The sequence below is a fragment of the Athene noctua genome, chromosome 3 (assembly GCF_965140245.1).
Source record: "Athene noctua chromosome 3, bAthNoc1.hap1.1, whole genome shotgun sequence".
In the NCBI taxonomy this organism is placed as follows: domain Eukaryota; kingdom Metazoa; phylum Chordata; class Aves; order Strigiformes; family Strigidae; genus Athene; species Athene noctua.
In genome coordinates, this window is record NC_134039.1 from 47,059,636 (window position 1) to 47,068,809 (window position 9,174).

The window sequence follows — 9,174 nt, forward strand, 5'->3', positions numbered from 1 at the left end:
TTAAATTTAAATGCCCATCTAGATATTTACAATATTGTGAATTTAGAATGCCATCTTGAATCAGTAAGAAGAGTATTGTGCATATTTAATACACATAATACATACTTCTAATAAAATTTTTTACTTAGAAAAAACCATATTCCTCATTCACACCTTTATATTGATAAACTTGATAATTAAAGAAATGGCAAGTAACAGTTGCTTGAGACAAATAGACCTGAAAGCTCTTCCCCACACTTTTCCATACAAATATATACCTGAAATAAGAAAAATCTGAGAACTTTAAATAAAAAAAATTGTTAGAATTATAAGCTGCCCAATATTTAGAAGAAGAGTTTCTTCTTACCTTTTACCTAGATCTATAGGATGCAAAGCATGACCAGCACAGAGTCTAGAAGTAAAAATAAATGATTTAATAGGAGACAGGAATGTGAGATGATTAAAGGCAGTATGACAAACTCAAGATAATAGCATGTTACTGTACATAACATGCTAATCAGTTTTAAATTCATTCTTTTCCTAGGAACACATTAGAATTTTGTAGATTTGCCATAATACAGTATAAAATTGTCAAATTGTCATAAAGATTTTAGAAGTAGATATTCTGTTCTTCACTGCTTAAAGCGTTATTCATGTTTGTGAGAGCTCTGTTTTTGTTATGCTATTATTTTTTCTTAGTGGCATAAAATTAATAGGAAATGCTGATCTGACCATGGAATAATCCTCCCTCATTCGTTCCATTCCCATGGAATAATCCTCCCTTCACCTCCCTCCATAGACTTTTTTACAGGATAAGAAATAACTGTTTATAGTAGAGATAAGAAAAAAGATAACATGAGCTGACCATTGTTTTTTAAAAACAGATGAAGCTATTAAAATTGTCTTTGGAGGCAAGTATTGTTTGTCTTACAATTAATACAACGGTGAAGGAAAAAGGATCCCTTGGATGATCTTGATTTTTACTACTTTCTTTTACTTGGTTATTACAGGAGAAAGACATGAACTTTTATGCTGTATTTTCTTTGTAATATTCCACAATAATTTATATCTATACATATATTTACTTAAGGGAATATTCCTGCTTTTTATCAGTTGCCTTTATAGTTCTGTGCTTGATAGAAAGCATTATGAATAATATAGCTCAAAATTAAATATTAATTTAAGTATTTTTTATTCTTCATTGTGAAACTTATCTTTTCAATAACCAAAACCTGATTGAAGACAAAATACTGTTAAATACATGAAATTAAAAATCTGTAAATATTGTTAACATTGTACTAGGTATAGCTACTTGCAAGGGCCTTGAATAATATTCACTTACAGAAAAGACAAAATAGACTGTAAAATTTTATGCTGATAGTGTTATTAAGTAGTCTAAAAACAAACCAGAAGGAAAAGTGTTAATATTGCAGGTAAATACCTATCTTAAGTAGAGCACACAAAATTAGTAGTCACCTGTGAAAATACCACCAAATTGCAAACAATCATTTTCATACCACAGGAAATACTATACAGATGAATTCATAACATTTTTGAGGCACTCAAAAATGTCAGTGATTAACACTGTAGGAAAACTATTTATAGCAGGTTTTAGATTGTGGACTATAAAGCAACAAATGATGAAAAATAAATATCCAACTGCCTTACTGAAAAAAAAAAAAGAACACAGAATGATGCTTTAAATATTGTTTATTAAATATGTGTGGATAGACTTTAGTTTTGTGTCAATACAGTTTATCCAAGGACAATGACACCAATTAAAGTTATTTATAATATTCTTAAATGTTTTGACCTTTTCAGAGTACCCAAAGTATTACTTTGCATTGCAGAATTGATTTGTTATTTCACTGGGCATGCCAAATTTTTGAAAAAGTACGGATCAATTTTGTTTTCAGTGAAGCATTTTGTATACTTTGCATGCTGTGCAAAACTGAACTTATACCAGATAGAACTATCATCTTCCTTCCCCATCTGTAACTTCAGAACAAGGACTGAGTTTGTCATAAAGCTTGTAAAACATTTGAGTACTACTGGAAACAACTCTGAGAAGGCATGGTATAGAGAAATGCTTCAGGAATCTGTATCAATTTCTTATCCCAGTTTAGCAAACTTCTGCAAGCGCCTGACTCTAAACATATTAGTCCGGTTGGTTTATGATAAAATGCTTTGGTGAATCAGTTCTATTCCCTGTCTTGATCACTGACAGTCTGTGAACCTTTACAGAGGATTTTCCTATGCTTTATTTTTGCACATGCCTAACAAGTATAACAAATGTTCCCAGATGGACAGTGATATTGTGAAGATTTTTTATTCTTTGGAAACTGACTCTTGATCTGTAGCGATCTATTTATATCAGATCCTTCGATTAGGTGAAATCATCTCTATATTGCTTTCTCTTTGAGATTCTGGGATACTTTCAGAGATAGAAGTCCATGTCTTCGAGTCTCCCATTTCCTCAGTTTGACATACTTTTATGATGGCATTATATGCCCAGAGACTGACTTATATTCCAGGATAGCTTTCTGTTGCAGCAAAACTGTCTTTTTCTAGTGGTGTAAACATTTATTATATGTGACCTACTTTTTTGGTAAGTGTTTACACTCTGTTTATCTACTTTAGCAAGTAATTCAGGAAAGGTTGAATATATTGAAAATAGTGGGTGTTCAGCCTTCTGATATCTCTAGTGTACTTGATCTGGGGAGTTTAATTTGGATGAGATATAATTTGGCCTAGTGCTGCATACTCTATTACACCTGTAGTTTGAAACTATCTGAAAGGAAGACAGCCTACAAACCTTTCTGTGTGTCCCTCTGGAAACACCAATGTCTCCATACATTTAACATGCCAATGGTATTAACACACCAGTGCCCTTATTATTATCACTAGCATTAAAAAAATGCATATGAAAGCATTTTTAATTATATTATTTGTACCATTTCCAGGTGGCACAAGGGCTTGTGCTGTCTGATCTACCTCCTCTGTCCAAGTTTGAACAACACTACAAGAAAAACATGGGGAAGGATAGACTTAATGCAGCCCCTGCAGCAGAAATGCTAGGAAGACACCATGAACCAAGTGGCTTCTGATCCTCAGGCATGTCCTTGTCACTGAGGAAACAATGGAAGAATGGGCTTCTGAAGACCTTGCTGCTCCATCTTCTTTGCCCATGGTTGACTGGAAGTTCATGGGGATGGGAGGTGACCTCAGGCTTGTGGAACTGCATAATCATAACATATGGAATAATCATCAATGGATGTGAAATTTTCAGAGGTGGATGTGCACCTTTTGAAGGTGTTTCTGAGCTGGCTCCATTCCTTTACCCTTCTTGGACAATATTTTGGAATCAATTTTTGTGTTCAAAAGAGTACCCCTGCCTTGTGGAGTCTTGCAACTCCCAAGTCCTACTAATCAGTAACTAACCAGGTTTGCAGAGACAAGTCCATTGTGGGCAAAACAGTGATCAAAGTCTTCAAGGCCGTCCGTGAAACACTTTTTGTTTGAATAATGGTTCCAGTGAACTTTGTCTGTCCTTTGGTCCTTTTGAGTTCCCACAAAGTGAGTGAGTGTTGAGGGGATCCACATCACTATTCAGTGTCCATCCCAAGACATACACCCCTGGAGTGTTCAGTGTCTTTGAGAAGATGATCTGCTTTTCTTTAATAAATTATTGCTCAGTGATCCTCTTATATTTGGTAGCAATCCTGAGGTTAGCAACCTCCTGGAACTGCTGCTGAGTTATCCTATTCTTTTTGTGATACCTTTGTCCCTTTCAGTTTAACAAGTAATGTCAGTGGATTTCTGAGAAGTGGAAGGCATTTTACACAGGAGGACACTTAAAGAGATTGAACGAGACTGTAAAAATAAGGTAATAAGAAAATAAAGGGTTCAGCAATGGGGAAGAGTAACGGGAAATAAGGGAGGTAAAGATGTGAAAGGACTATGCACAAGGAATAGGACTGTGAATGACGAAGAATCAGCAGAGTTTCAAGAAAGAGTTGAGAGCTGGCAGCTGAGGCAAATGCTTCCATGACATTTGGCTCTCTAGGACATCAGATGGATCCAGTGTTTGAGAGCTCTGTCCTGCTTGAGAACCTCTTATTGGCATTTGTTAGGTACATGCTGCAGGACTTTGTGATGGCGTGGTCCACATATGGGTCAGACCCCTCAAGCCTCTGAATGTGTCTGAAGGGAAACTAGAAGATTAGGCTCCTTCAGGAAGATTCTGGCTCATATACACTGAAACTGCTTTGAGAAACGAATACCAACATATGGTGGATGAGAATAACCATGGGACTGGCGTCAAAGCTGCGTCATTGTTCTGGATCACCATACTAGGTAGAGCATAATTAATGTTGACAGAATAATAGCTATGCAAGGGAACAGGACTGGTTAGCTTTTAGATTTAGATAACTTTTAAATTATTCAGAATCATTGTTATATATATTTTTAGCCTGTGAAAACACATGTCCTTCCACGTCTGCCTCAATACAAGTGGGTGTAACTTGTCATACATAATGATTCAGTTCAGCAGTTTGACCTGTTTAGGCAGACTGAGCAGAACTATGCACATATATATTTTTTGTACATAGCTCACAGTTAGATTTTAAGATTTTTGGCAAAAGAACTAAGTCATATTTACCTTTAGGGTATTTAGCAGTATTGGACAATCCTGGTAAATACTGCTAAAGTTTTAAGATTACTTTTTACCATGTTTAAAATAATTTGGAAGAGATACTAGGGGGGTAAGAGAATGAACCAGAGCTAAATCTAGATATGGCATGAAGTCTTAATAAAAAATATTCTCCTCCAGATTATTTGTGACTAGACCTGGATTCTTACAGGTTTGCCAAGCTCCCACTGATTTTAATTGGAAATGGGTGTCCAAATAGCTGTGAAGACAAAAGCTGTAGTTCTTCAAAAGGAAAACACTTTAAAATGCAGTCCAGAGGAAGGATAGATGGGAGCTACGAAACTGTTGAACTGGGGTTTCATATAAAAGAAGATCAGTGGCTTCAAGTAAAAAAAAAAAATATTGAAAAATCTAGGACAAAAATGAGCATTGCAAATAAAAGAAGGGCAGGCAGAATGCCTGGGAAGCACCAGTGGAGATAGGCTAGAACATGGGAAGAACCCTCAGGCAGAACAAGAGGTAGAAAAAGCATTGCTGAGTGACACCAGCAAGAAGAAACTCATAGGTAGAAAGGCAGAAGTGGTAACATAATGAGTGAATGCACAAGTGTGAAGTGGATGCTCCAGCACACCCTGACACCAATTTTCAGACTTAAATGCAAACAGAGGAAATACCTTTTTTTTGTCTTCTTGTCAGCAAGATCAAGTGAGCTGAGCTCAAAAAAGATTTTTGGCTGCAGATATGACAGTTTCATTAAAAAAAAAAAAAATCGAGTGCATTCACCTTCAAATGTTATAATGGCTTGGAAATCACTGGGCATGTAGAAGACCAATGATTACTGGCCTTCTCTTCACAGAACTGAGCAGAACAAGGATTGAAATTGGGTTTACTATTTTTAACTGACTACTTCAACCATCAGACTACTGGCTTTTCTAAGGGATGTCCCTATTATAAGAGTTTTGTCCACATTTTGTCCTGACTTTAGGAGCCTCCCAGAAAAAACCTTAGTCAAAACTGGTAATTTTTGATTTAGCACAACAGCACTTCCCAAAGGGGAAAAAAAAAAATCCTTAAAATTCTTAAACATTTATTTCTGATAGAGAAACAATGCCTACAGGCTATCAAGTCCAACTGTTTGTCCAATTTGTGTTTCATTGTACAGGTTCAGAAAGTAGACCACTCTATACGCCATTGGAAGATGAAGAGCCACAGGGAAATATGTGACTTACATTTCAAAAATAATCTCCTTAACAGGATGGTAACATATGCTTTCCTTAAGCAGTGGCTCAAGTACCAAAATGCCGTGTCTATGTAAATAGCTTTTAACTAAGACTTTACAAGCAGTTCTTCATCATGTCTTTACCTACATCTGAAATAAACCGGCACTGACCTACACAATGGCTGTTTGCGTAGTAACTCTGCCAGTGTAATCAGTGGGCAGTACTGTTTCACCTGCCACGTCTCCAGTCAGGACATGACTTCATATCTCCGACTCCCTTTTCCAACATTTTTTCAGTTGCTCTAAGCTATAGTGATGCCAGTTCTCTGCCTTTTCCACGTGAAGGAGGGCGGGATGCTGCTGCAACAAAACAGATTTACATAAATTGAACCTGTTGTGGCTGTACAATGCTGCAGTGCCACTGCAAGTCAGCGAAGATATGGTGATACAATGTGTAGGTCTGACTCAAAATCTCAAGGTAGGTGCTGGTGACACCATCAGATGGATGTATTTTCTCACTAATTATTATTTCAAAAGCAGACTTTACAGTGACAATGGCTTTCTATTAAAGGAGAGAATGGTTCTCACACACCACTTAGATGCATCTATTTTCTTGTCTCTGTTGCTGCTTGTTCTTTATAAAATTTTCACTCGACAATTTTATTTTTTTTTTTATTGCTTCTGAGAAATAAACACAGGAAGTGGTATTTTTTATTACTGACAAATGTTTTCAGAGTGGTAAATCACAAAATGCCTGGGTTTTGGGTTACCTCTACCTTGTAGATATATCTTCTTTAAACCAGTGGAAGAATTATGCTCAGGTACTTATTAGACAGCAAAGCTGTGGGTCACAAAGACAGTCTTTGCTGAGCTGATAAAGAAATGGAGGTGACAGTGAAGAGCAGATGACAAAGTCACTGTCCCTACTAGTGTATTTTGCTTTAGTTGCCTAAGCCATTACAGTTTGGACTGATACTAGATGCATGGATGAAAGTGATACAATTCATATTTTCAGTGATAAGTGTGTTCATTTCAGTTGAATCATATAATGAATACTGATGTGCTCCTAGTAGTTCTGATAGAACAAATAAAGTAGCCATCACTTCATCCATTATTGAATGTAGTCTTCATTTGTTTTTGTTTCAGTTGATTAAGACTAGAGGCACAACAGAGGTTACTGCATATGTACTAAATTCAGGTCTGACTAGGGAAGTGTAGAAAAATAGCTTTCGCAACTCTTTGCTGCAGTTATATATTTTTAGTTTATATTTATGATCTATTACATAAAATCCTGTGAAGCTTGTAAAATGCCTCTTAAATCAACTTCAAAGCACCTTTATTTAACTTTTTTTAGGTTACTAAAAGAATGGAATAGCTAAAACTAAAGTATCAAAAGCAATGTGAATTTTAAACTGAATTAATCATGGTATGAAGGCACTATTAGTGTAACATTATGGTTAGATGTTTTCCGCAACTGAGAGGCAGGAGCATCAAGTATGAAGACACAGTTTAAGTATTCTGTCTCTGAATTGGTAACACATACTCTGCATTTCTATAGCAGTTCAGTCGTAAGAGGTTAAAAAACTTCACCAACATTACATTTTGGCAAAGTTTAAGGAAGGGAAATAATATTGGTAAATGTCTTGTTCCAGACCACATGGGAAACTTAATCAAGAAAACATAAAAGCAGATGGTCAGTTCTTTAATACACAGTGAAACATTATATTAAACTTTTTATTAAACATTTGTAAAAGATGCTGGAGCCCTATTTCTGAATCCTGTAATAAAATAAACTATAAAATCATCCTTCAATGCTTTACCTATATAACTACCAAACAAACTGTAAGAAAAGTTCATGAGGGAATTATCCAGCTGATGGGGGTACCTGAATTCAAATCCACAGCAAGATGGGACCTTCCACACATTTCATACATTGTAGGAGCCTTGTACTGATTTGGTCTCAGGACACAGAAGACCCTACACATTAGTAGTAGCCTATTAAAATCTACTAAAAACTGCAGTGGTGTCTTATATGTTTTCTTTGAAGAGGATTATTTTTTTTACATACACTTCAGCACTACTATAAAGATATAGAGTTTATAATATAAATTTAAAAATATAATTCTTAGATTTAAAGTAGATTGTAAATATATACCTGCAAGGTTGTATCTGAAAAATTACATGTTGCCTAATACCTGCACAGATGTTTGGTTTTCTGTTAAACTGAATAAATATTATTTCCTTGGAGAGAGATATATTAGAGGATAGCACACTTATTAAGTGCACTACAGATTTAGCTACATTTTACAGATAGACAAAAGCAGCGAGTTCTCTGTGGCCAACACAGTGGATTTCAGGAGATTTGCTTTTTAATAAAGAACAATTTTTGTATTTCAAAATACTCATGCAAATACAATACTTTTGATTTTGGCAAGACAGATTTTTAGTCCTGGCTAAACAGTACAAACACCTGAACATCTAACTTCAAACACTGTTAAGGAACTGAAGACTTTTTCACTTTAGAAACTGGATAATTAAGTATGAAACATGAAGACATCCTAGAAAACTAAAACTACAGAGCAAGGAAGGAAAGTTTTACCTAAAAGAGGTGGCTCTAACAATGTTGACTCAAAAGTTAGGTAGCAATATCCCTTACCTTTCAAGACTTCTGATCAGTCCAGATTCAGTAGAACTGGTGCAGAAAAAGTATTTCAAGAGCAAGATGAGTTTTAAGTCCTATGACGAAGAATTGCAGATTTCCAAAGTTTTCAGCAACTGAGTTTCTCATCAGAAAGAATATTTAAGTGCCTATTCTGCTGCTTTGCTGTGATAACTTACTCCCATTCTTTCATTCACTGACAGTAAAGGGATGCCACAGCAAATCACCCTGTCATGAAGCAGATGAAAAATGGAGAAATCAAGACACTAACAAACAAGGTTGAGCCGAATCCTCTTGTCATGCCAAACAGTGTCAATAAAAAATCTCTTTTCTTCTCGTTTAAAGATCTCATTTCCTGTTCTGACTTCAGAGATCCACCCAGTGTCAAAAATTGGTACTGAAATTGCAGAGCACCCTATTGCTGTAGAGAACACTCTCAGGTACGTACCACTGTTGTAATCTCGGAAAAGATTGTATTTTTGCCTAGCTGTGGAAAAAAAGAAAAAAAAAAAAGATGCATTCTTAATTTGTGAAAGGGGTCTGTGTTTATTCCCCAGCATGGTGATAACAAAAATAAACAAAACTTGGTGCTCTGCTTTTCCACACAAATCTAAGATACTTCAGTTTTGGGAAGTCTGTGACATCACTACAGTAACAGGAGGTTGT